The following is a 13,658-nucleotide window of genomic DNA, read 5'->3' on the forward strand; positions in this document are numbered from 1 at the left end:
TTTAGAGACGATGTTGATTGTTCAAGTTATTGAGGTATGGAGGGTCAGGAATATGGTGCACAAAAATAGTCAAAAGGCACGGGCAATGCATTGAAATCTATCGCCAATAGGTATGGAATCTTCACCTGCGATGACTAACATTCACCAAGGGTTGAGCCCTCAGCTGCAGGAGGCCAGCAGGACTTACGAGTTAGATGATTCAAAAAGAAGGGTAGCTTAGGAAATAGTCATAATCAGAGCAGAAGTCTAATGTGCAGGAATTTAAAACTCATAACTAGTCCATAACAATTCAAACCCTGTTGGATGAACTAACGCTCTTTAACCTTCCGTGTAGAGGGGACAAAAAGGGGTCTAAAAGGGGGGGCATTTAAACAAGCCATACCCACGGGATGTTTGCCTACTCCAACAGGACCAGGTATTGAATGGCATATTGACTTTACTGATATGATTCACCCCATCCAAGGTAAACGCTATATCCTTTTATGGGTCGATGCTTTCTCAAGATGGGTGGAAGCATTTCCCTGTACTAAGGAGACAGCTCATGTGGTTGTACAATCTTTAATTCAACATATCATGCCAGCACATGGTTTTCCACATAAAATTGTTTCAGATAATGGTTCACATTTTAATAATGTACTTATGCAGGAATTGCAGACTATCTTGAATATTACTCACCGCAAGGTGTCAGTATATAGCCCGACCTCTAATGGTCTGGTTGAACGATACAATGGTATACTGAAAACTAAATTGAGAACATTGTTGCATGACTTGGAGTCTGTGGCTCCACAAGGGTATGATACATACCTGTAGCAGGTGTTCTCCGAGGACAGCAGGCTGATTGTTCTCACGACTGGGTGACGTCCGCGGCAGCCCCCACCAACCGGAAAGAAGCTTCGCGGGACGGTCGGCACGCAGGGCACGCCCACCGCACATGCGCGGCCGTCTTCCCGCCCGTGCGCGACCGCTCCCGCCAGTTGAATGACTAGCAAAAGATGAAACACACAACTCCAAAGGGGAGGAGGGAGGGTAGGTGAGAACAATCAGCCTGCTGTCCTCGGAGAACACCTGCTACAGGTATGTATCATACCCTTTCTCCGAGGACAAGCAGGCTGCTTGTTCTCACGACTGGGGTATCCCTAGCTCTCAGGCTCACTCAAAACAAGAACCCAGGTCAATGGAACCTCGCAACGGCGAGGAAACAACAGAAATTGACCTACGAAGAACAACTAACTGAGAGTGCAGCCTGACCAGAATAAATTCGGGTCCTGGAGGGTGGAGTTGGATTTACACCCCAAACAGATTCTGCAGCACCGACTGCCCGAACCGACTGTCGCGTCGGGTATCCTGCTGGAGGCAGTAATGTGATGTGAATGTGTGGACAGATGACCACGTCGCAGCCTTGCAAATCTCTTCAATAGTGGCTGACTTCAAGTGGGCCACTGACGCTGCCATGGCTCTAACACTATGAGCCGTGACATGACCTTCAAGAGTCAGCCCAGCCTGGGCGTAAGTGAAGGAAATGCAATCTGCTAGCCAATTAGAGATGGTGCGTTTCCCGACAGCGACCCCTAGCCTGTTAGGGTCGAAAGAAATAAACAATTGGGCGGACTGTCTGTTGGGCTGTGTCCGCTCCAAGTAGAAGGCCAATGCTCTCTTGCAGTCCAATGTGTGCAACTGACGTTCAGCAGGGCGGGTATGCGGCCTGGGGAAGAAAGTTGGCAAGACAATTGACTGGTTAAGATGGAACTCCGACACCACCTTCGGCAGGAACTTTGGGTGGGTGCGGAGCACTACTCTGTTGTGATGAAATTTGGTATATGGAGCATGAGCTACTAGGGCTTGAAGCTCACTGACCCTACGAGCTGAAGTAACTGCCACCAAGAAAATGACCTTCCAGGTCAAGTACTTCAGATGGCAGGTATTCAGTGGCTCAAAAGGAGGTTTCATCAGCTGGGTGAGGACGACGTTGAGATCCCATGACACAGTAGGAGGCTTGATAGGGGGCTTTGACAAAAGCAAGCCTCTCATGAAACGAACGACTAAAGGCTCTCCAGAGATGGCTTTACCTTCCACACGATAATGGTAAGCACTAATCGCACTAAGGTGATTCCTTACTGAGTTGGTCTTGAGGCCAGACTCTGATAAGTGCAGAAGGTATTCAAGCAGGTTCTGTGCAGGGCAAGAACGAGGTTCTAGGGCCTTGCTCTCACACCAAACGACAAACCTCCTCCACTTGAAAAAGTAACTCTTTTTAGTGGAATCCTTCCTAGAGGCAAGCAAGACCCGGGAGACACCCTCAGACAGACCCAACGCAGCGAAGTCTACGCCCTCAACATCCAGGCCGTGAGAGCCAGGGATTGAAGGTTGGGGTGCAGCAACGCTCCGTCGTTCTGCGAAATGAGAGTCGGAAAACACTCCAATCTCCACGGTTCTTCTGAGGACAACTCCAGAAGAAGAGGGAACCAGATCTGACGGGGCCAAAAGGGCGCTATCAGAATCATGGTGCCGCGGTCTTGCTTGAGCTTCAGTAAGGTCTTCCCCACCAAAGGTATGGGAGGATAAGCATACAGGAGGCCGGTCCCCCAATGAAGGAGAAAGGCATCTGACGCTAGCCTGCCGTGTGTCTGAAGTCTGGGACAGAACAGAGGCAGCTTGTGGTTGGTCTGAGAGGCGAAAAGATCCACCGAGGGGGTGCCCCACTCTCGGAAGATCTTGCGTACCACTCTGGAATGGAGCGACCACTCGTGCGGTTGCATGACTCTGCTCAGTCTGTCGGCCAGACTGTTGTTTACGCCTGCCAGGTATGTGGCTTGGAGGCGCATGCCGAACCGGCACGCCCAACGCCACATCCCGACGGCTTCCTGACACAGGGGGCGAGATCCGGTGCCCCCCTGCTTGTTGACGTAATACATTGCAACCTGATTGTCTGTCCGAATTTGGATAATTTGGTAGGACAGCCGATATCTGAAAGCCTTCAGTGCGTTCCAGATCGCTCGGAGCTCCAGGAGGTTGATCTGTAGATCCTTTTCCTGGAGGGACCACAGACCCTGGGTGTGAAGCACATCGACGTGAGCTCCCCACCCCAGGCGAGATGCATCCGTCGTCAGCACTTTCGAGGGCTGCGGAATTTGGAATGGACGTCCCAGGGTCAAATTGGTCCGGATGGTCCACCAGAGCAGTGAAGTGCGGCAACTGGTGGAGAGGCGGATGACATCTTCTAGATTCCCGGTGGCTTGGAACCACTGGGAAGCTAGGGTCCATTGAGCAGATCTCATGTGAAGACGAGCCATGGGAGTCACATGAACTGTGGAGGCCATATGACCCAGAAGTCTCAACATCTGCCGAGCTGTGACCTGCTGAGACGCTCTGGTCTGCGAAGCCAGGGCCAGGAGATTGGTGGCCCGCGCTTCGGGAAGGTAGGCCTGAGCCGTCTGGGTATTCAGCAGCGCTCCTATGAATTCCAGAGACTGGGATGGCTGGAGATGGGACTTTGGGTAATTTATCACAAACCCCAGCAGCTCCAGAAGTTGAATAGTGCACTGCATGGACCGGAGGGCTCCTGCCTCCGAGGTGTTCTTGACCAGCCAATCGTCGAGATATGGGAACACGTGCACTCCCAGCTTGCGTAGGTAGGCCGCTACCACCACGAGGCACTTGGTAAACACTCGTGGGGCAGAGGCGAGCCCAAAGGGCAGCACACAATACTGAAAGTGCCGTGCGCCCAGGCGGAATCTGAGATACTGTCTGTGAGCTGGCAGTATCGGTATGTGAGTATATGCGTCCTTTAAATCCAGGGAACATAGCCAATCGTTTTTCTGAATCATTGGCAGAAGGGTGCCCAAGGAAAGCATCCTGAACTTTTCTTTGACCAGGAATTTGTTCAGGCCTCTCAGGTCTAGGATGGGACGCATCCCCCCTGTTTTCTTTTCCACAAGGAAGTACCTGGAATAGAATCCCTGCCCTTCCTGCCCGGGTGGTACGGGCTCGACCGCATTGGCGCTGAGAAGGGCGGAGAGTTCCTCTGCAAGTACCTACTTGTGATGGGAGCTGAAAGACTGAGCTCCCGGGGGACAATTTGGAGGCAGGGAGGCCAAATTCAGGGCGTATCCGCACCGCACTATTTGGAGAACCCACTGGTCGGAGGTTATGAGAGGCCACCTTTGGTGAAAGAATTTTAACCTCCCTCCGACCGGCAGATCGTCCGGTACGGACACTTGTAGGGCGGCTATGTTCCCGTGGATCCAGTCAAAAGCCCGTCCCCGGCTTTTGCTGTGGAGGCGCAGGGGGCTGCTTAGGCGCACGCTGTTGACGAGAACGAGCGCGCTGGGGCTGTCCCTGTGCCTGACGAGGCCTTCGGGCCGGCTGGTTGTACCTACGCTTCGCAAAAGAATAGGGTGCAGCCTGCCGGGCCCGGGAAAAACGTCCACCTGTGGAGGTGGATGCTGAAGGCGCCCGGTGGGAGAGCTTGTCGAGAGCGGTTTCCCGCTGATGCAGTTGGTCCACCATCTGCTCGACCTTCTCACCGAAAATGTTATCCCCCCGGCAAGGGACGTCAGCCAGTCTCTGCTGGGTGCGGTTGTCCAGGTCAGAGGCACGCAGCCATGAGAGCCTGCGCATCACTATACCTTGGGCCGCAGCACGAGATGCCACGTCACAGGTGTCAAAAATACCCCTGGACAGGAACTTTCTGCACGCCTTCAGCTGCCTGACCACCTCCTGATAAGGCCTGGACTGCTCCGGCGGGAGCTTCTCGACCAGGTCCGCCAGTTGTTGTACATAGGTCCGCATGTGAATGCTCATATAGAGCAGGTATGACTGGATGCGGGTCACGAGCATGGAGGATTGGTAGGCCTTCCTCCCAAACGAGTCCAGAGTGCGAGACTCCCGCCCCGGGGGCGCCGAGGCGGTATCCCTCGAACTCCGTGCCCTCTTGAGAGCAGAATCCACGACCGCTGAGTCATGGGGCAATTGGGGCCGCATGAGCTCTGGGTCAGAGTGGATCCTGTACTGGGACTCTGCTTTCTTGGGAATGGTGGGGTTAGTTAATGGTCGCACCCAGTTCCGGAGCAGCGTCTCCTTCAGGACATTGTGCAGCGGTACCGTGGAGGACTCTCTAGGTGGTGGTGGATAGTCGAGGACCTCGAGCATCTCGGCCCTCGGCTCTTCCACAGAGACCATGGGGAAGGGAATGCTGATAGACATATCCCGCACAAAGGAGGCAAAGGAGAGACTCTCAGGAGGTGAGAGCTTCCTCTCCGGTGAAGGCGTGGGGTCCGAGGGAAGGCCCGTAGACTCCTCTGAGGAGAAATATCTAGGGTCCTCCTCTTCCCCCCACGAGTCCTCATCCTCGGTATCGGACATTAGCTCATGTAGCTGAGTCCTGTACCGGGCCCGGCTCGACGTCGAGGCACCGAGGTCTCGGTGTCGTCGAGCGGTGGACTCCCGCGCCGGCGGGGACGGAGCTCCCTCCATCGACGTCGACGGGGACTCCGCCTGCGTGGCGGTCGAGACCGGCACCGCAAGCGGCGGCGGTGTCGACAGCCCCGGCGCCGGGCTAGAGCTCGCCGGCGCCACAGTCATCGGCGCCGAGGGCGCAAGCACCCCCGGCGCCGGCACAGCCTGGCGCATCAGCCCTTCCAGGATCCCCGGAAGGATGGCTCTGAGGCACTCGTCCAGGCCCGCTGCCGGGAAAGGCGGTGGGGCCGGTAAGGGTGTCGGTGCCGGAAGCTGCTGGGGGCCAGGAGACGGCACCGAGGTGCCGGAACCCCAACGCGTCGGTACCTCCACAACCGACGGAGACCTCTCCTCACGACGATGACGCTTCGGCGTCGTCTCCTCTCCGACATCGGGATGCACCGAAGGCGACCGGTGACGACGCTTCTTGTCTTTCTTCCGATGCACGTCACCGGCGCCGGAGGGCATGGAGGAGGAGGAGGTCGATCCCCCTCGGTCTCGAGGTACCGGGTCAGACAGGGTTCGGTCCCGCGGCCCACGAGCTGAGGGCGTGACCGGGGCCGACTGCCCACGCGGCCTCTCACCCCCACTCTCACCGGAAGACCGGCGGGCCGACGGGACCTGTTCTCCTGGGGTCGCTGCCATCGGTGCCGATGTCTCGGGCATCGATACCGGTACCGAAGGGCCGGGCGTCGATACCGATGCCTTCGAGGTCGACGTCGAGGGGCCGGCGCAAGTTCCAAAAAGACGGTCCCGCAGAACTTGCCTCGCAACCTGGGTCCGTTTCCGGAGACCGAGACACAAAGAACACGACTTGAGATTGTGCTCCGGCCCGAGGCACTGGAGGCACCAAGCGTGGGTGTCGGTCTGCGAGATCGGCCGGCCGCAGCGACCACACTTTTTAAATCCACTCGGGACCTTCGAGGACATCGACGGAAAAATCGCGTCAGCGAAGTCAAAGTCGTCAATGGTGGCTAAAATCACACCACGAAAAACAAACGACCGAGCGGCCACTAGGCCGCAACATGGCGTCCCCGCTGGAAGCGAGGGAAAAAAGGGAGCGCGTGTCCCACACGCGCAGGGTTTCTTTTTTTTTTTTTTTTTTAAAGGAAACCGGGCGGTAACTAAAACCGATAAACAAATTAGAAAAACCCACAATCAGCGTAAACGCGATCGAACGATCCGGCGGCTGAACAGAGAGAGCGCAAAACACGACTCTCTCCAGGCGCGGAAAAAAAGGAACTGGCGGGAGCGGTCGCGCACGGGCGGGAAGACGGCCGCGCATGCGCGGTGGGCGTGCCCTGCGTGCCGACCGTCCCGCGAAGCTTCTTTCCGGTTGGTGGGGGCTGCTGCGGACGTCACCCAGTCGTGAGAACAAGCAGCCTGCTTGTCCTCGGAGAATAATAAGTACAATTGGTATGATCTACTTCCAGTGGCTCTAATGTCTATACGTAGCTCGCCACTGAGTAAATTAAAAATTTCACCTTTTCAATTACAAACAGGCAGACATATGAGAACGCCTGTTGTTACTCCGTTGCATACGCCTCAAGTCTACTGGCAGCAATTGCAACCTGTTATGGAACTGGTTCAGTCTTTAGCTAACCCAACTCAGAAACAGTCTCGTTGGGACAGAGGTGATGATCTCTCTCTTTCCTTTTCCATAGGACAGCAGGTCTTAAGAAAAAACTTCACTCACAAAACCTGGAAGGATCCAGTTTATGTGGGACCATTCACTATCACTGATTTAACTCGCACAGCAGCAAAATTGTTAGACCATACCACCTGGATACATCTATCTGATTTACGCAAGGCTCCTGATCCAGGACCACCTGAGCAAATAGAAACCACCATTGTACCCCCAGAAGGCATTGATTAACAACATCATCAGTGCAGAGGAATTATGAAGGTTTTTGTAATCTGTCTGCTGGTAGGACTTACTTATGGACTCAATACATATGTTGAAAGAATTCAACATGCCTTAAAGACTCTTAATCTGACTAACTGTATTGTTTGCACTCCACTTGTCACTTCTGTAACTACCATTCCAGCACATGTTCACCCTTATTCTATGATTAAGTTGCAAGGTATTCATGACTGTTTCAGTAATGGTACCTGCTATTTGGGTCTGGGTCATGAGCACAGGCAATATTGGAGCAATGTTACTACTCAACGCCTGCCTTCCTTATTTGCTCATACTATTCCTGCATTAAACTATTGGTGTCTGATAAATTCTAGTTCACTTCAGGGTGAGAAACCTAATGTTTTATGTAATTATACTTATGACATACAATCCCGGAATTGGACTGTGTTACAGGGATCCTATGTCATAAATCAGACTGCAACATCTATAGCCTGTGCTAACAAAACAGCTTGTCACCGGACACTGACAACCTCTTATGTTACCTCTACTAACCTTACTCTCACAAATTTGACTTTCTTCTTTTCATTATGTCAATTTAATGCCTCTTCCATGCAAGCCATTACTGCTGTGCCTACTGCTTGTTCTTCAGTTAAGGAACCAAATAATCCTATTTTTCCTTTTTCTCAAACATATGCTTTATATCATAACCTAACTTCTCTACAGTCTTTACAGTTAGGGGATTATTTGTTATGTGATAATATCCTGTACACTTATCTTCCATCATGTTATAAGTTCTGCACTCTTGTTCAACTAAATTTATTTGATTTGATCATTCCATTAAATGCCACATCACATGGTTCTAATAGTCAGAAACGAAGTAAAAGAGATGTTTCCAGTACCTCCTTTAGTGCTTTAACAGGAGATGATCAAGCTTTACAATTAGCATTAGATTATATTAACAGTACATATCCTATGACCAAGAAACGTCTAGATGCCTTGTCAGCCACTGGATGGCTTCCATTTGCAGGATCTGCCATTGCAGCTGAAATGGGTATGTCAATTAGACGCTTACAATCACTATTACATGTTGTAACACATGAATTAGACATAGCTATAACAGCAATTCAAGAGGAAATTGATGATACAGCGAGATATGCAATGCACACACGCATGGCAGTTGATTTTATGTTAGCCCAATCTGGAGGAGTATGCGGCATAGTGAATGATACCTCATGTTGTTCAGTTATTAGAAATCAATCAATAATTGTTAAAAATGCAATGCAGCGCATTCTTTCTCTAGCAAGAATTCAAGTAAGTGATTATGAAGGGATATTGGACACGTCATGGTGGGATACCATACAAAATTGGTTTGGAGGATTAGGTCCATGGTTAAGAGGGATTGTGACTGGATGTATTGTTTTCATATGTGTTGCAGGACTCTTATTATGTTGTTTGCCTTGTTTACTTAGTTGCTGGAGACGAACATGTCAAGATTCATTGAAAATGACCATGGTAACTCAGATACAAAATATAATACCTGATACCAGTGACTATGAACCAAACTGTCCTGGGTTACTGATGACTCCCGAAAGTTCTGTGGTTTGATAGAAAATGTTTGTCATTGCCAGGTCGGCCTGAGGTGTTACCTATTTATAGGATGATGCCCAGTCTAACAGTGATGAAAACTATAACTATGAAACTTTTGGTGAACCTTGCTCTACAAGGTTCAAGGGAGGATTTGTTAATAATAATGAACATGCTACAGAAATATAATGAGAAACTGTTGAGCAGTGTGAAGTTCCTATGGTCAGTGGAATGCAAGCATTAAGGCAAACGAGATATGAGTCCACAGGCCTGTGAAAGCAATAAGGGAGTCATAGAACAATGAGGGAATAGAATCGGCCTTGAGCAGCCTGGTGAAACAGAGACAGTCTGTGCTGGGGTAGAAAGAATGTTGATTGCAGCCATTTGTAGATAAGAAATGTGAGAACAAGCTTCAAAGGGATGACGTGCACATATTGGGTGCAGTGTGTTTGTAAGTGTATTTAAACTGAAGAGAAAATCAGTATCTTAAGCAAAGCAAAGCAATAGCAAAGCTGAGCAAGCATATATCTCTGTATTACTGCTAAGCAAATATATATCTCTGTATTATTGATAAAAATAGTCTTTGCTTCCAGCTGGGCGTTCCCCAGATGCTTCTGTCCGACGGAGGGCACTCGACAAAAATAAAAATTTTTTGATTATTCTTTTTATAACAGGTGTCAGTTTCTTTGTTTACACACATATAGGGTGTAAATCAACAATTTTTGTAACTAGTGAGAGGCTACCTTCAAAATAAACCTGTTACTTGAGTAAGTAACCTCTCCCCATTTACTAAGCTGTGCGGCAATGCCAACACAGCCCACTGAAAGTGAATAGGCTGTGGCTTACTGACGAGGGGGATTTGTGTTCTCTAAAAGAAAGCAATTCACCTGAGTCACTCAAATGGAATCCCTAAGCTAAGGGCTGTGTTCGAGAAAAAAAAAAAAGGAGGAGGGGACCAGAAATCAACAGTCAATATTTCTTGGGGTAATGTCTCCAAATTGGTTAGTTTTGCATATCACACAAAAAAAACTAGTTAAGACAACAACTCACATTAGCATTTTGATTTAATGTTTCTAAAATATCCAAACTCACTCATGCCTTAGTGAAATCTCTCCACAGCTAAATCCAAAAATCAGATGGAGAAAAAAGCTTCAAACTCAAGTAGCAGCATAACCAAGCATATACTCTTTCTAAAGCTGCTTTCAAGAGCTCCTTCTACTATTTATGACAGCTACACTGCCTCTCTCCTTACATCGAGAAGGTAAATCTTATCCCAGTTGTGCATGCCATGGTAACATCAAGACTGGATTACTGCAATGCAATATACAATGGTCTGACTACAAAGGGCCTGTACCAGCTCCAGTTGATTCAGAATGCAGCAGCAAGACTCATAGAAGGTTGCAAGCGACGTGACCACATCACACTAATTTTGCAAAAACTTCATTGGCTACCAGTACAATACAGGGCTAAATTTAAAACTCGATGTCTGATCTTCAAGGCCCTGAAAGGAAATGGCCCCCGAGTATCTGAAGAATAGGAAGATCCTATACACACCGCCAAAGACATTAAGGTCCTCCCCCAAGGACTTTCACTAACTACACCCTCTCCAAAAGACATTACACGATGTGACACCTGCAAGCGAGCCTTCTCCGAAGCAGCCCCCACACTCTGGAATGCATTGCCTAAACGGCTCCGCTTAACACAAGACTACCTCTACACTTCAGGAAGCAGGTGAAAGCTTGGCTCTTCAACCAAGCCTTTAATGGAAGAAGTAACTAACATGTTAGTCTCACTCTCACACACAAGGATTGACTCGGGCTGCACATACTGCAGCGGGACATGTTTATCCACTCCTACCCTAGCTGAGATAATATATAACCATTTCTCTGACCTCACGTGCAACTTTCTTCAAATCAATCACCTTACTTTCTAATTCTCCCTACTTTCTTACTCATCTATATGTTACAACTTTGCCTTAGCCCTCACTACCAATTATAATGTTCTAGTACATATTGTGTTGTCATTGCAAGTAGTATACCATGCCATACTTTGTATTGTTCGAATATTTTTACTGCTCTAATTGCCTACTGCTCAAGTTTGATCTATTCTTACTGTACACCACCTTGAGTGAATTCCTTCAAAAAGGCAGTAAATAAATCCTAATACATAAATAAATATCATCGGCATTAAAAAAACTCCCATCAATTCATTAAAACTGGGAGAAATTAACAGTTCAATACATTGTACAGTCATCTAAGCACCAGGAAAATCTTCTAAGTAGTTCAAAATTCATAGCTAATACTTCTATTCGAACCATATGTTCTCTACAGCTTCACAAGCATATTAGAGTAAAAAAAAATCACTTATCTCAAACTTGCAGAAGTCCGGATAAAGATCCTTGTTTCGCCAGACCACCTGGCTGCCTCGGGGATAGCAAGTTCCAACATCACAGGAAATTAACCTCACTTCTATACCACGGTATGATGGAGATCGGTCTCTCAGATTTACTGCTAGTGCTTGTCTGAGCACTTGATTATACCAAAGTGTGTCTTCCTTGCGTTCATAACATGTAATATATAGTGTAGTGGTTCCTAAACCTGTCCTGGGAGAACCTTAGGCAGTCTTGTTTTCTGGATACCCATGCTAAATACACATGAGGGAAATTTGCATGCAATGGAAGCAATGAATATTTACTGCAGATATCCTAGAACCCCTGACTGTTGGGGTTCTCTTGGGATAGATTTGGGAACCACTGATGTACTGTATCAAGAGACTCCAGAGGCTAAGTGAGTTTTGAATTGGCTCAGGTCTTCAGGGATAAGAAGAATTTTGACATCTTATCAGACATTTCCTTACTCTCAGGAGCTCAGTTCAAAAGAAGTAGGAGTAGCCTAAAGGTTAGTGCAGTGGCAAGAGAACCAGGTTCAATTCTCACTACAACTCCTTGTGACTCTTGGCAAGTTACTTAACCCTCCATCGTTCCAGGAACAAAATAAGTATTTATTTATTTTGGTTCTTATATCCCACCTAATCCAAATACCAATTATTCAGCTCTATGTGGCTTACAAAGTTAAGTAAAAGCAGATACAAGTAAATACTTGCATTTAATATGCAAACTGCTTTGATTATAACCACAGAAAGGCTGTATATCAAATCCCATTACCCTTCCCTACCTTCAAAAAGGCGGTAAATAAATCCTAATAAATACTTCAGCAACTTTGGATAAAAATGAGATATTTTTACTTGATAAATTAAGGCGAACAGTTTACCTGTTAACTCACATTGTGGAACTCTTCTTCAGTATCTCAGACTGATGTACACCTTGAGCATTTTAAGAAGGGGATGAAAGCCTATTTTATCATGCTGGCCTTCCCTGTGGTATAAGTGGTTGGAATGCTACACAGACATACAGTAATATGGAGGAGTTATGGAAGCACTATTTTGAAATGAATGGTTATTAAAGATTTATGACATTCTATTGTATTTGAATTGTTTCATATGGCTGGACTTCTGTACACTGTTTGATTTCATTATATTAAAAGGGTGATATATCAAATGGTATAAATAACCTTTGACTGTCCTTTCACTTCTTTCCAACTAGGGATTCTATGTACTTATCTGGGTTAATTTTTAGGACTTCGATTTTATAGTTGACTATTCATGTTGAGCTTTCAAAACTAGGTCTGAAGGTCTGGACTTCAGCTGACATGTAGGGTACAAAGACTTTCCTCCTGGGCACAAACTGCTCTAAGCAAAACCTTCTTATATGTCGCAGCCTAATTTGTTGTGCATTTGACTCAGACTCTGGGATCAAAGCTAGTGAATGTCAGTAATGGACATTTTTGTTCATAGCTGGGACAAAGTTTGATGCTGTTCCCTATTCAGACACAGGGAGCAAAATCAATGAGGCAAAAATTAAAAAAAAAAATCACTTGACAGGAGACAAGTTGGAGGGAAGAAATTTTGTCAAGCAGCTCCTTCGCAATGGCAACATTGAAAAATAATGCAGAGCAGCTTAGCACAAATGTCAAAGAAAATAAAGCACTGAAAATCTAACTAATGGCAAAATCTAAGTGGAGCTCAGTAGAAAATATCTTTTTTAGCTCTATGCAACTGTAGCATTCGAAGATTTAGCGAACCATCTTTGCAGACAAAAACAAATAGACAGAAGACATAGGGCTACTTCAATGCAGGAAATTGATACTAATCAGTCTTTCCAAAGAGCTCTGGAAAAGTCTACATATGTTCCAGGCTAATGGTGTTCATATGACTCACTTGTGTGATCAGGCCAACTGCTCGACTTCAGAGAATGGTCTAATTTCTAGGGGCTATAACGCCTACCTTGGAGAGCCCCCAGCCAGTCGAGTTTTTATAATATCCACAATAAATATGCATGAGAACGGACAGCATGCAAATCTGTCATGCATATCCACTGCGGAAATCCTAAAAACCCAACTGGCTGGGGATCCCTTGGGACAAGTTTGAAAACCACTATCCTAGACATCGTTAAACTTTTATTTATAGAAATGTAAGTAGAAATCAAACCTCCCCAATTTGAGATGGTGAATTTCCTATTTAAATACTTAAACAAACTGATATGACATAATGCCATCAAGAGATGGGGCACCTTTCAATCTAATAAGCTAACAGATTGGCACAGTTCTCCCTTGTATTTTATCAAAATCTATGCCAAAATGATTTATTGTATGGTAAAGAAAGCTAGAGAGCTGAGGCATGAGTAGTGGTGCTATGTTTCAGC

At 47.4% G+C, this 13,658-nt stretch overlaps 1 protein-coding gene across 2 annotated transcripts in view; it reads right to left on the reverse strand.

Annotated features, from left to right (window-relative positions):
* TRAPPC8 (trafficking protein particle complex 8) overlaps positions 1-13,658 on the reverse strand; it is a 378,205-nt gene that overhangs the window by 185,691 nt on the left and 178,856 nt on the right. The gene's annotated exons all lie outside the window — the stretch shown is intronic.

Source organism: Microcaecilia unicolor, chromosome 1 (assembly GCF_901765095.1).
Source record: "Microcaecilia unicolor chromosome 1, aMicUni1.1, whole genome shotgun sequence".
NCBI lineage: Eukaryota > Metazoa > Chordata > Amphibia > Gymnophiona > Siphonopidae > Microcaecilia > Microcaecilia unicolor.